Below are 14609 nucleotides of genomic sequence, written 5' to 3'. Positions count from 1 at the left end.
GCTGACCTCCCCGGAGCAGAGCCTGCCAGCACTGGCTAATCAATATTCAGTAGAGTCGGCTGCTCATTGCGAAGCCATTGATTATCTCTGGAAGGTTACTCCCCCTGTGTGTCACTTTTCAGTCTCTTGCCTGTACCTCCTCTCCACCCCCATTCCAGGCTTTCAAGAGGACAGAGTGCTGGGATGGAAATGAGCTTCCCATTCAGGATCTGAATAGTTTGTCGTCAGATGTCAAAACAGTCTTTTGAAAGAAGCTGATTTCCTCACTGCCAGATTTTTGTTTATACCACTTGTGTGCTTTTAATATCTGGGATACTTTTAATGATTGCAAGCTGTGGCAATTGAAGCATTAGTTGTATTTGACTCAGGCAGGTTGCACTAAGCCTTGGTTTCCTGTGACCAAAGGACATTTTTTGCACAGCTGTAGGTGACCTGTCTGACCTCTTACATGGAAGGGGAGAGCTATGATTTCATATTCTATGCTATTCAAAAGTAAATGAACAGGGAGACTCATAGAAATATAAAAACATGGCACAAATGCCTGCTTGCTGGTGTGCACTGCTCAGAGCATACCCAATTCCTCTTTAACACAAGAGAGGAGGCCAGTGAGGTTTGTGTGGCACAATACCTGCCCATTACCCTAAAGTGAGTTTGGTAAAAACCAAAACAAAGTCTCTCCTTTTAAATGTGAATTGTCCATTTAAGGCTGTATTCAGTCACTAATACAGCAGTAAAGAACTGTGAAATGAATATACAAGTCTAAACACTTGAATTTATTAGGAGCAGTAGAGTCGAGGTACATAGACTGATAAAAAAGAGTTACGGAAGGAATTGTTTGGTTAGTTTGATTTGGTTACTTTGATTATAAATATAACATTAACAACCACAGCAGAGATTACAGGTCAAAAAGGCAAGGTCAGAGGTCTCAAAAGAGGGGAGTGGACAGGTGGAGCTAAGCGGCAGAAGGGTAAAAGAAAGGCATTTGGCACAGAGTAATTGCATTCCTATCTCCATGACACTGGTCAGTCCAAATCCTTTCCAAAGAGCAGAAACTGCACTGTGTTATAAACTGTCTACATTAGCAGAAGAATCGACCTTGCAGCTGATGGGTAGTAATTCAGTGTCCAACTTCCTGTTTGTAATAAGGAGATTGAAAGTCAGTAGCTCTCAAGCTTTATCCTGCTTGTCTCTTCTCAGCTTGTATTTAAGGCATCACTAAATCCAGTCCAGACACTTCTGTCTGAATAGGAGTACAGTCAGCCATGCAAGTCAGAGTACGGCAGAGGTTACTAAGTCAGTGAAGGTGAGCATCTATTCTTCCCCTGTCCTTAGCACTGAGGGAGGAGCTGCTGCTGCACGGGGAGCAGACCTGCTCTCTGCTTCTGGCCTTGTACTGAATGCTCTTGTAGTGGATGGCACTATTCAGTATTGATAGAACAATACCTAGGCCACACCTGGTCAGAACCTTGCTTTGGTTTGTCTTGGTTCATCTCACAGAATGGGCTGCGGTTTGTCAGGTGCTGATGATTCAGCCCGCATCTCCAAGGACTAGCTCAGCACTCAGCACTGTGACCGTTGTCAGCAATCTGGTCCTGTCTGCTAATACATACCAGAGAGATGATGACAGGGATGTGAAAAATGACAAGCTGGCGTTAACTGGTTTTTTTTTAGCAAGGGGGTTTCCTGTCAGCTCCCCATCTTCCTGAACAAGGCATGTGACACAATGGACCTGCCTGACTGCCAGAGAAAGTTCAGGTGTCATTAAGGGGTTAAAGTGAAAGTGGACAAGGGAGAGACAGTTCCTCAGCCGACAGAGAGGGAGCTGTCCCTGGCACTGCAGAAGAGTGACTCCACATGCCATCCTTTTTGTCAGGAAGTACTTTTTTTTGGTTTTGTCAGCCCTCTGGCACTAGTTAGTGTTTTACCTATTGCCTGTAAAAGGGCTTTGTTTGGTACTAAAAGGAGATCCCTGAGACATGGTTTTGTAATAAGTTTGGAACCAATGACATTTACATCCAGTTTGTCTTTCAGCTGTCTTCAACACACCCGAGACATACTTAAAGGATGATGTGAAGGACTAACACTATGTCATGGTTAGAGAATATTATCAGTGTACTACAAAGGAAATCTTAACCCAGACCCTACGGTTCCCATTCCTCTACTTGGCAGAACCTTCCTGTCCCATTTATATCTACATTACCCTGTAGCAATCTCTGCAGTGCTAGAGGCAAATACTGAATGGAATGTGTTTCTAGCTATTGCTGCTGATGGAGCAAAGTAAGTTGGGACCAAACTGCTCACATCAATCGCCAGCAAATCGATCTGATGTAGCAGGAATATCTGCCCTGTATCTCCTTTCCACTTGTGCTTTAGGATGTAGTGAGTGTTTAGGGAACCAGAGTTCTCTTGGGGCTGCAGTGACAGCCTATAGGTTAAAGAGCAGTGACCTCTTTGTGAAACACTGTATGAAAAATCTCCAAAGAGACATGAAATGCCCCTGAAGCCATCTTATGTGTTTGGCAAGTAAAATTTAATCAGATTACACTCACATTTTTCCTTCTGCATTCTTCATTATGCTGACTATGCCTACAAGCTGCACAGACGTTCCAAGTGATAGAAAAGAAAGATCTCATAACGATGTCTGAGAATATATTATGTTGAACATGAGAACCCTACATTTGTTTCAAGCATGTTTTTTCAGTGGAGAAAAAGTATGCGTTTCTGTCCTGGCAGCAAATGTGGAAGGAGAACACAGAGGTTAACTGTGAAAGGCTTTTTGTAAAGTGCCATGTCAGTGTGGTCATGAAGACTAAATGAATGTAGGACTGACCTCCACAAGTGGCAGGTGCGGAGCACGAGTTCATATATTCAGTGTAGCAAATGAAATATCCTTTGGAATTCATGGGTGTTGAATAAAATTTTGAAAGATCAAGAAAAGTTTGGCAATGGTGTTATACTTGCATTTTTAAAAATCCCTCCCTCAAATAGATGTGAAGTAATGGCTGGTATTTTGGGCTATGGGGATTCTCAGAGCAACTGAAGGTCAGTGGCTGTCTGCAGACTTCAGACTGTTGTAGTGTAGGTTTGAACAAGTGATTCTGTTCATATTGGAGATAGCTACAGTCCCTGAACTCACATGGACCTCATTTTATTACAGGATTCCATAAAAAAACTTTAGTATATTACAGTCTGGAAGTAATAAAACTCCAGCATCCAGAATTGTATGTAAAGCCAGACTTTCGTAGCAGGTATATTGTGTACATGCTGTTACGTACCCTTACACTGTTGTGTACTTATCTTTAAAAGGACTGGTCAGAAAGCATTTTCGGTAATCTTTGCCCCCAGGCAGTGGGCTGTGTCAACTGTCAGTGCAAAAGTCAGCATTTCCCATTATAAATGAAATATGTTTCTAGTAGATAGAGACAAGCTCTTGTCTTGCATTACCAGATACTGTCTTTGATTAAATACTAGTAAAAAGGCCCACTAAATAATGCCTTGTGTGTTTGTAACCTGAATTATGATAACAAAGATGCTACAGATCCTTGTTGCTTTCCATTTTGAAGTTGTGCCAAGTATTGTCTCCTCAACTGATGAAGTGTAGTGTTGGTTATTCTCTGTTTGCCGTCAGTGCAAGATCGACAAACAAAGATAGAATCTGGGCTCATTTGTCCGTAGTTAGAACTTGTTTTCATCCTGGTACTTCAAAGGCTATTGTAGAAAGAGTACAGTGATGGTTTGTGCTTCTCAGCTCACAACAGGTGGAATTGTTGCATGCAATGATTATACATCTCAGGTATTTGCTCTGCGGTCAAGAGAATGAGGTAGTTTCATTGGTCAAACTTAATTTTAACATGACATTGGTATGTAATAAATTCACCTGTAGCTTTCTGATAACTTGATTTAGCTTTCAATGTAAACTTAGAAGCACTTAGAAGATGACCATGTCCTTTGAAAAGAAGGAAAAGAGAATGACAAAAAAGCATTTGTTGCTTAGCAATTTTTTATGATAGAGAACAAAACCCAAAAGACAGTTCTGTCCTGACACTCTATAAACGATATGCTTTTCTCAAAAGTCAGAAAAGCACATAGTTTGTAGAGAGTCAGGACAGCATTATTTTTTCCTTTAAATATGCCTGTACTTTTTTGTATAGAGTTGTGGGCTTTTTTTGTATAGAACTTATCACCATGGTGTCTGAGTGCCTTCTCCATGCATTCAGTCTTCCAGTATCTTTTCATGAGGTAGAAAGGAGAGTGAGGGGTGAATACAGTGAATTATTTGTTCAAGGTCATTCAGCAAGTCTAAGACAGAACAAGAAACTGAATGCAGATAACCTAATACTCATATATTTTCTATCCTTTATTTTAGGAATGAATAGATCCCAAAGATTGAAAGAAATCCACAATATTATTTCCTATAGCTATTGTCAGTTTAGACTGACTCAGACTTCTCCTTGGCATCCATTTGAAGTAGTAGATAAAAGGTAGATGTGTTCAACAGTAAGCCCCTGTTTACAGCATGACATTTGAGCTTGTGTCACTGCAGCCTCCTTTTTCTTATAACTGTTTCTGTGCAGTGTCCTCTTTGCCTGCCTGGTGCAGAGAATCACTTTCTATACAAACTGGTTGTAAACTGCTGGGCTTGTGGCCAGTGAGGACAAGGGGTTTGCCTGAGGGCAACATAGAGCTACTCCCTTCACACATTGCTGCTCTGGATTCCTTCAGTCAGCTGTGACCTGTTCCCCCTTGTTGCCACTTATGCAAACAAGAGCTCCTGTTTAGGGTGACCTTGGCCCAGGAGCTCCTCCTGGTTCAGCATGGGAGTAACATGCATTTCAATATCCGCACTTCACATCAGCGTTGACATGTTTGTTTGTGGCTGTGCTAGGCACCATAGAGGTAGAGAGTGCTGGGATGCTCAGAAGGATGCTTTCTTCCTGGTAGATGCCTGCTTATGGTGGTGATTTTCTCACTCTAGGGTTTGTAGCAAGAGTGGAGCTTGGAGCTGTAGCAAGGTGCAACTTGTTCATCTTTCCATTTGCCTCAGTGGGGGCAAAGCACATGGCTTAAAGATCCCTCACCCCCTCAGTGCTGTGCTAGTCTGGGACACCAAAGTATTTTGTTTCTCATTGCTTGGACTCAGTTCCTATCTTCTTTTCACGTGACAGAGTGAAAGATCCCTTGGGAATTTGTGCTCCCATCAGGTGCTTTACCTGATCCAGTATGATTTCAAATCAGAATTTGTCCACTAGTTTTGAATTTAGATGGCAAGTCAGAATACTGAGGAGTGTGACTGCACTGTATGTGGATCCTACATTTTCTACCTGTTGACCCAGTGACTCAAGATTATCAGCTTCAGTTTCCCTCTAAAATAAAACTAAAATTGGTCTATGATTTGCATTCAGGGAAGAGGAATTGCATTCAGAACAGTGAGGAATTAAATACTAGAAATTTCTTGGTTAGGTGAAATTGATGAATAATTTCATACCCACTCAGTTGCCACTGGAGTATCTCATTGTAAATTCAGGATCATAATTAAAATCCATAATCTGCAGGTTATACTGCTTTTAAAGTTACATATATGAAGCTATTAAACTACTATTTTCACCAGGTTTTCCTGGAGAAACATTTTCTGAGACTTTGTACCATAGACAGCATGTAAAAATATAGGAGGCACCTCAAATTATAGTAAGAAAAACCTGAGCTCAACCTATGAAGTATGAATTGCTAAAGCACACATTTCATACTATATTTGCTTGTTTGTAGCAAGAATGTTGCAGTTACCATCTATATAATTATTCACACTGTCTATGTTGCAAAGAGAATGGGGAATCTGCTTTCCAAACACAGATTTACAGTCCATTAAAGACTTCTGGTTTAGTGTACAGCAGGAGATACATCAGGAAACAAAGCTTAATCATCACCATCCAGATGAAAATATTTTGAAGGATAGAAAGTAATTCAGAAGCCCTAGATCTATTTCATTGTTGAGACTTTTCATTACCATTTGATGTCACCACTTTGCAGCACTAACCTGGAAGTCTGCAATAAGCCTGTATCTGGTGGCATACTCATACTTTTTATACCTTGTTGATGTTTCTTCATTACTTGCTGATGTCTGCAGCATATTTGTGTGAAAAATAAATTCAGACTGAGGTCTTGCAGTAGACACTGCAGAAAATATATGAAGGTGTATAAAGTTAAGTCCCTCAACCATTTGACAAAGAGAATCCCTAAGAATACAGTGCTCTCTCCCTCCAACACCTAGATCAAAGTATTATGTACTGGAAATGGCCACTGCCCAGCCTTCACCACACACACACTTTACAGAACATTATACACCAATTTCTGCTGTCACAAACTTCCCAGTCATTTATTGACACTTACTGAAATTGTTTGGGTGCTCAGAGTTTAGTAGGATTTTCTTTTCCCATACAGCGTTGGAATAGTTTTTATCAAAATATTCATCCTTGGAAGGCATGGATGTGTTTCTGTTCTTATGTGCATCCCAATCCATGGAAACTTAACCTCTGCTGCCATCACATCTGTGAAAGGAATGGGTTATTGGGAGTCCTGACTATCCCAAAATGGGCAGTGGGGGAATGCAACTGTACCCAGTATCAGAGTTAACACTCTGACTACTGAAATGGCAAAGGACCATCTTTTACAGTCCCAAAGAACTTGAAGAATCACTTTTTAGTAAGTTTTAACTTCGTTCCAAATGAAATGAGGCAGTTGAGAGGTCTATGTCTGTCTGTATTGCTGCATATACCTTTTGAAATTATTGACAGTTTTTAACCAAACTGCAAAGAGAGGTAGAAGAGTATCAAAGTTTTTTGCAAGTTTATAAAAACTGGCAGTTAAGTAATCCAGGAATATTCAAATTAGTGCTCTTACCAAGGGAACTCTCCGAATGAGTGTTTTTATTGGCAAGCCCCAACTGGTCAGTCAGCATTTATGGGTGAGAACAGAGCTAATGTGGTGAGAAAGGATATATTAGGGGGCAAAAGTCTGTAGGAAACCAGGCTTCATCAGTTCTGTCTCTTGGGGAACAAGCTATTGTTTAGCAGAGCACAGAGATGCTGCATAGATGTGAAACTTCAATTACAGTTTAGCTTTTGTCTTTTACTAAAAGAGTGTAATGTGTAGAGACGCTTTCAACATTTGGACAGTGGAGCTGAACAGAACAGAGACCATTATATGCAATATCTGTCAAGACTTGTGAATGGTCTGTGTTAGCCTGCCAAATGCAAATGAGGATTATCCATTCATTTAGTCCAAGAGAGAAAATGATATAACTTTTTTGGTTCAATTACTTTACTGTGACAAATAAACAAAGAAGAGAGGACTCCAGTATGGCAAATGGTCAACTTCAGATAGCTGTAAGGGCTGTAGGAATCACACTGCTCTGTTAGTAAGCCTTATTTCACATTCTTTGCTCATAGTCCCTACGTCTTCAAAGTGATTTATGTGCTCCCCCTGTAAATAGAAAATCTTGTCAAAGAATTGAGACCCAAGTCTCGCTTATTTGCCTTGGACTTTTAAGGCAAGGATATACTCATCTTGGTTGGAATGTGGGTTGTTCTCAAGCAGCCTGAGCTACCCGATTTTCTCTCTGCAGTATTTCCAGTCAAAGCACTAATGCAATTTTGTACATCTCTGTCATGAAGTAGAGACATTTCACTATTTCCATGGTGATGGGTGGGAGTGAAAGGGATGTAGAGCCGAAAAGAGCCAGCTAGTTTCCAGCACATGAGTCCCAAGCACTTTGCAGAAGGAGGCCACAAGGAGAGGGTTCAGCAGCTTCTCTGCATCTCAGCTGAGTTTGTGAGGCTCACCTGAGGAGTTGATAAGGCTCTGGGAAAAAGATGGGTGTGCTAAGGGGAAGCAGACATGCATTTATGCATTTGTGGTTGCTGATAAGGTTGACCCTCTCAGAGATGGACAGGGTACAAAACAGTCGAGCATCTCCGAAGTGGCGGGTTGGATGCCATTGTGGTGCACTCCCCTGGCTGTTCTCTGTTGCCGGTTCTCTGTTCTCTGCATGTCTGGGAAATACTCAGCAAGGCAGTGGGTCCAATTCTGCCCAGAGGTCAAGAAACTGCTATAAAAGCAGGCTTTCACCTGCGTCACCTGCCCCACAAGCTGGAGCTTTCTTGGAAAAGTAGCTGCGCTTCTGGCAAAGCCTCATGTCCTCACTAGCACCATGTTACAGCTGCTCACTCAGCACAAAAACCTCTTGTCCATCATACAGAGATCACAGACCTCCAGTACCTGTAGCTTCAAGCAGGTTTCATCAGTACCTTTTCACTGCAAGACCTAGGAACTTAGTTTAGAAAATAAGAAATGAGGTTTGTTATCTTTGTCTCACAAGAATGTTTTTTTGAAAGATAACGGACTATTTTGGTTGAAATAGTTATTCCAGAAGCCCGATTTGGAGAGGCACTTGATGTGTGGTTCATCTTTCTTTCCCAGCACTGGTGGGTTAGTGTCATCCCCCAGACCTAGCTCAGTCCAAAAATGTATTTGCTCAGATATTTTTGAAGGAAATGGAGTGGGGGCAGCTTGCCCTCTGCTGGCTGCTGGCACCCAGACATTGGAGGAAACTCCTCTGGCAGCACAGCCAGGGACTCCGGGAGGTCAGCTCGTGATCTGCCTAATTCTGCTGGAATATAAACTGGTTAGACCCAGATGGGTGTCGACATAAAAGCCCCTTCTTTAAAGTGACTGCCATGGGAAGTGTAATTGTCTGTCAGCAACCAGCATGAGCAGTAGCGTAACCATCCTCTGACTTGAACTTGAACCATCAGGTGTCAGCCTAGTTCTGTCTCAAGGGTTTTCAGTGCTGAGTTATATCAGTTATCTTCTTTCCAACAAGCTCCCCTTCTCTGTCCCACCATGCACACAAAAATGAGGGACAGGTGCTCCCAGTGAAGCCAACAGCACCTTCATATGCCCTTGGAGAGAAAAAATGAAGGGATATTTGGGTAAGTCAGGAATGGCTAGTACTGCTTCCTGCATGTTGCTGTCTTTTATGACACTGTACAACACACACAAGCTGTGCTCTCCTCCTGCTCTCTTGACCAGTTGCAGAAAAGGTGACCAAGAGTAGCACAGTCCCTCCCAGGGCTCCACTGTGCACTCAGGATTATACACAGCTTGTGCTTCCATACTCAAACTTGTCTGCCCTACAGCTCCTCTGTCCTTGTGAACTGGTTCTTCAGCCGCCCTGAATTTGTTTTGTCATGACCTTCTGTCAAAAAGAAAAACTGTTTCCATAACCCTTATATTTCATGCTTTGATGTTAATCCTGACATTCTTTACCTAAATCCAAATATGCATTGCTCTTACAATTCTAAAGGGAAAATACTTTTCTTGGATCTTAAATGCCTAATTGCATCTGACTAAACAAGACCACCTTAAAATAGACCCCAGAAGGAAAAGATCCAATTGTTGGCTTGTTAAACACCAAATTTAAACAAAACCCTGAAGAAATGAAGGGGTGGCAGTCAATGGTGTTACAGTTGCATAGGGACTGATAGTAAGAAAAGTGGCATATGTCCAGAAGAGGCCCACAGCAAAAAGAGGGAATCTGGCTCATATGGAGAGTGGGATAAAGTACTGCAGAAACTGATTTGTATTTGCAAATGAAATTTAAGAGAAAAGTGTGCATGTATTCTGTAGTTGGAAGACTATTCATTAAATAATATGAAAGAAAGTGAAGAAGAAAGTAATTATGATGACAAGAAACAACTCAAAACACTACTGTAATTTTTCTTTAGCTCCCTGAAGACTGCAGGTCTTTGTGTTTCAATGCATGAGCTACTGTTTGGCATGTTTCCTGAACCACTTTGTCTATTCACTTCTTGCTAATGTGAAAGTGCCCAGACTCCCTGGAAAGGCAGCTTTGTTGGAAACCTTTCATTATCAAGGATTAGCTGTTTGGTAAACCTGTGTCCCCTTTAACAGTTTGACGGGAAGTGGCGACTAATGAAGGGCTCATTGTGGTGGTGCTGTGAGTGTGGGACTGGAGGCTGTTTTATTGCTCAACTTGCAAAGCAGGGTCCTTTGTGCTCCCAAGGACTGAAGGGAAACTGAGTCCTGCCCTTTGATTCTGCTGAAAACATGTGGCGAAAAATATGCTTTCCATTCTTGGTGCTCTTGCCTTGCTTGTGGTCTAAAGTCTTTATGTATCTGGGAATTTTGTTGATATGTTACAGAATATGTGTGTAGATTTAAAAAGGCTTGTGTCAATGTCTAGGTACAGCTTACCTGAAACCTTTCCACATCATACCAATATGAAAAACTGAAATAATACAAACCACTAAGTGCCTTTATCACCTCATAGTAAAGCTTTTTAAAGAACCAAATCTGACATCCTCACCCCACCTGTAGTCAGGTAGAAGGCATGGCAGACAAATACAGGATTTATGTCTTCACTGATAAACTTGCATATGTGTTTTAAATCTCAAGAGATATTTATTGAAATCCTTTATGAAAGTAATGAATGAGAAATCCATTCTGTATGAAAAGTGTCCAAGTACAACTTAAATCATGAAGAAATACTGCTGAAAATCATCATCAGAGTCTGTGATGTCAAACAGGATTCTTTTATCTCTAATATAAATCTTTCTCATTGAAACTCCCATACCACTCATAACCCCAAGGATGCCCAGTGCCTGCAAATGCAAAGGAGCAAAGAAAGGCAGCTCTGTAAACCACATGGGCAAGAAAACAAAGCCCTACCCACAGCCCCCAGCTAGGCTCCATGTGTTTGGGGAGATGAGTGTGGAAGCACCCAGGGAATGGTTAAAGGTCCAGAGACAGTTAAGCACCAGTGCTATTGGATGGTGGGGCCAGGTCAGTGTGGAGCTGCTCATGTTCAGTTGAGAGAAGGCCCCAAGAATATGGCTTGGAATTTGCTCTCCCCCTCTGTTAAAGCGAGTCAGGCCAAGTGCAGAGAGTGTCCCTACTGATCCAGAATGCAGGTGACACAAGTGGTTCCTGCAAGGAAAGTGGCTCTGTGTGTTATCAGCTCTGTCTGTGCAGGAAGGGCAGTCAGGTGACCCAGGGATGTTGTGTGTGTAGCTGGGGGATTCATGGAAGAGATTGTGATCTAATGCAGAGTTTTGAACTCATTATCTCTCCTGCGTTCAAAGGCTGCAAGAACACTAATCATGCACATAAACCGGTGTGGTGGGAAGTGGCTGGAGAGTGGCCAACAGTACAGAGGGTGCTGCAGCCCACATCTCACTCTCCCACTTCCCAAGCCGTGCCTGACCTCTCAGCTTCACATGCCTCCACCTGTCCAGTTGTATGGGACTGTGTGAACACATAAGGACTGTGTTACTTTTTACTGGTGATCCTCAATAGTTTTTCACTGTAAGCATTTTATGTCTCGATGCCAAAGTGTCTCCATACCATTCGTAAAGGGAGGAGATGTGGCGCTACTTCTATACATTTTTGTGTAGGTGTGTAAGCGAGTTTTAGTACCCCAGTTCCCAGCACAGTTCAGGGCTTTGTGGTGGTGCAGGGGGACAGGGCACCACCAGGACACAGGACAGGAGCTGTGGTGCTGCTGGTGATGGATGACAGAAGTGCGAACCAGGCTCTCCATCTTCAAAACTAAACACTGACCTGCCTCTTTATTCTGGCAGTCCTTCTGTCCCCCAATAGACACATACAGCATAATGCCCCATTTCTAAGATGCACCTATGATAAAAGATATACTAGAGTCCTCCAACCACCTGTCCCTTGGCTAAGCAGGAGGATACGAGATCATTTTGACAGACGCAAATCTCATTCCCTGGGTAAAACTCTGGCCCAAGCTTCTATCCCCGCTGCTGCAAAGCCACAGGCTCTAAAACCTGGTCCAGGTCTTGGCCCCAGTAATTTCTCCAGGAGCACAGCACCTCTGGCAGCACCATGGTAGCACACTACAGTGACAGCTCCTCACTGAGCACCCCAAGACTATTCCCACACCCACGGGCTTACAATGCTCTCCCATCTACAGCACTTAAAGAACCAAGACTGGAGCCACATCCTGAGACAGGCCAACAAAGTGTCACATTTTTTTCCTTTTGCTTTGCACAGCAAAAACAAGGCACTTAGTTCCCACCAATCTCTTGGGTGTTTCTCCAGGGAGGTAGAGGGGCAGGGCAGACCCTGCCAAAGGGCTGCTCTGGCTGGGTCCACCCTGGGAGGATGCACCAGGGTTCATCCTGGTTCCAGCGCGATGTGGTGATGGGCAGGGGACTTGGAGCAGGGAGATCCCACTGAAGGACCCCTTCTCACAGTGAGTCTGTGATTCCTCCTGCCATGCTGAGTGCCATTTGAGCTGTCCCCTCACTGCTGGGTTTTTTCCTCTGTCTTGCTTGGTCTCGGCTCTTTTTTCTTTGGTGAGGGGTGGAAGAAGGGGCAGGGAGGTGTTGTTGGTGTTTTTCTCTCATGTTTCTAGTGGAGTGAAAACGTGTAGAATCATAAAATGAGGAGACAGAAAATGACTTACTGCCCCACACAGCCCAGCCCCTCAAACATTTGTGTGCCAAGTTTGAGCCTATTGCTTGCTTACCTGTCCTTGCTGTCCTGAACACTCATCCCTTCACTTTGCGTGGCCATGACTTTTGCCTGCAGACCTGGCATGCCCCTGGACAGTGTTTCTATCCTGGTTTTTGTCATTTCCTCTGTTGTGTATTGAGCTTTTGTGGTCTTCCTTAGACATGGCCCCACAACCATCACCTGTGTGCAGAAGCTGGGGATGGACTGGCAAGTGACTCGAGTGTAGGCACAAGCATGGAGCTGCCCAATTAAAGATTTCATTGGTCTCTCTGAAGATGAAATCGTACCAGCATGTAGCCAAACTCAGAGAGAAGGCAGTAAGAAAAATTCTGTTTAATTATTATAGAAATTACAGCTAGAGAGCCCCTTTCTGAGTAATACTGAGACCTTACTTTAGGGCACTGCAAATATGATCCTGGTAAGTTTTAGAAGTACTGGACATAAATACAGCAAGTGCTGAAACCCCCTTGTCAGCTCACATAAAGAGAGCTGCTGTGCTAGAGGGGTGTCAACCACTCTAGCTCAGCCTCACAAAGCTCTCCTGCCTCTGGGCAAAGGGTGTCTGCTCAGGGATTGTTGATCCTAATTTGATTCTTTCTGGCCTAAGTCCCAAGTTGACCATACACAAAGAGCAACAAGATTTTCCTGCTCGGGGCTGTTCTGCAGAACCTTCCACCAGAGGGCAGCTGGGAAAAGGAATGTGATGGACTTGCCTGGCTCAGGATGAGAGAGCAGCTAATTCGATGCTAATTATTATGCTTGTAACTTCCTCCCTAACCAGATGCAATCCCCTTCAGCCATTTCCAATGGCATTATGCCTAGGGAATGCTTCCCACAATAAAAGCAAAGGCAGCGTTCTTTCCCAATTGCCCCAAGATCCATTCTCAGATGTAATCTGAGCTAGACACAGTACAATTAGTTATTTGTGTTCCTGAATTAGCAAAAGACTAAGCTTTAAAAATCCAGTAATGCCTCTGAATGATGTGTTTGCAATCAGTTTATCCCTGAGCTCCATTAGTTGCAGATCTGGTATGCTTTGTGCAGTCTAAGGTGGGAAGAGCAGAGGAGTCAGCAGCTTTTTACTTAGCACTGCATCTCCTCTCTTTATGAATTGTGTGGACCCACTTTGGAGCCACTTCTAGATATAAAAAGCCTATGGTGAAAAACTATTGTGGGATCACAAGTGAAAACAAGTAACAGCTGCTTCCTGGTGTAGTCATACATGAAGAGTATAGGGAATGGAGCAAAACTACTTGTGATAAGTACTTACTTTGCCTTTCCTTGTGATGAAAGAAGGAGCTACTCAGTTACAAGACTTGGTATCCATCTGCACTACCATATCCCCCACTCCCTGTGGCCATGATATGTGCTTTTGCTGTTACATATTATAGATAATCACTGAAGACTGAAACAAAAGATTCAGTGTTTTTCAAACTGAGACAAGTAGCAGTTCTGAGCACCCCCTAATGACTAATCTCAGTCTAATTGTGTTTTTTCTTTTCATGCTTTCCCTTTTGCAGTTTCTCTCATTCGGTTTCCCTTTTATTTATACTGTTACTTTCTCTGGGGAGAGAGATTTGCTCTTCCATCTCATGTTGAGGCCGAATTCAGCTAAAGTCAATGAGGTCTCTACTGCACTAACAGCAGTTCTTACTGTGGAAGTGAATCGGAATTCAGAGAAGCCGGAGCTTGATGATGGTTGCAATTGAAATATTATTTCAAGGTTTTCATGTCTCATGTTGTAAATGAGAAGCTACACCACTGTATTCATCTGTCACAAAGGTAGCAGAATCCTCTTAGTTATGACAAATTCCTCTCCCTCCAGAGATACCACTCATGTTAAACCTGAATGTTTGTTACTTCCCAAGTTTTGATAAAGACCTTTCATTGAACTGAGAGGAGGTATGTCCTCCCAGAGATGTAGGCATTCTGCCACTTGTTGCCTTCTTTGCAGTTTTTGACTGGGAGCTTGACATTTACATACCCCTGATGCCTCTTAGTTTATGTGACTGGTGTCTGATGATTGGGACAAACGTGGGAGATAGCTGGCAGAA

At 42.9% G+C, this 14609-nt stretch overlaps 1 protein-coding gene across 1 annotated transcript in view; it reads left to right on the top strand.

Moving 5' to 3' along the window:
• The window catches only part of ARHGEF4 (Rho guanine nucleotide exchange factor 4), a 213718-nt gene that overhangs the window by 15217 nt on the left and 183892 nt on the right, over positions 1 to 14609 (top strand). The window lies entirely within an intron of this gene.

Source organism: Corvus brachyrhynchos, unplaced genomic scaffold (genome assembly GCF_000691975.1).
Source record: "Corvus brachyrhynchos isolate BGI_N302 unplaced genomic scaffold, ASM69197v1 scaffold223, whole genome shotgun sequence".
Taxonomy (NCBI): Eukaryota; Metazoa; Chordata; class Aves; order Passeriformes; family Corvidae; genus Corvus; species Corvus brachyrhynchos.
This window is presented reverse-complemented; position numbering and strand designations above follow the sequence as displayed.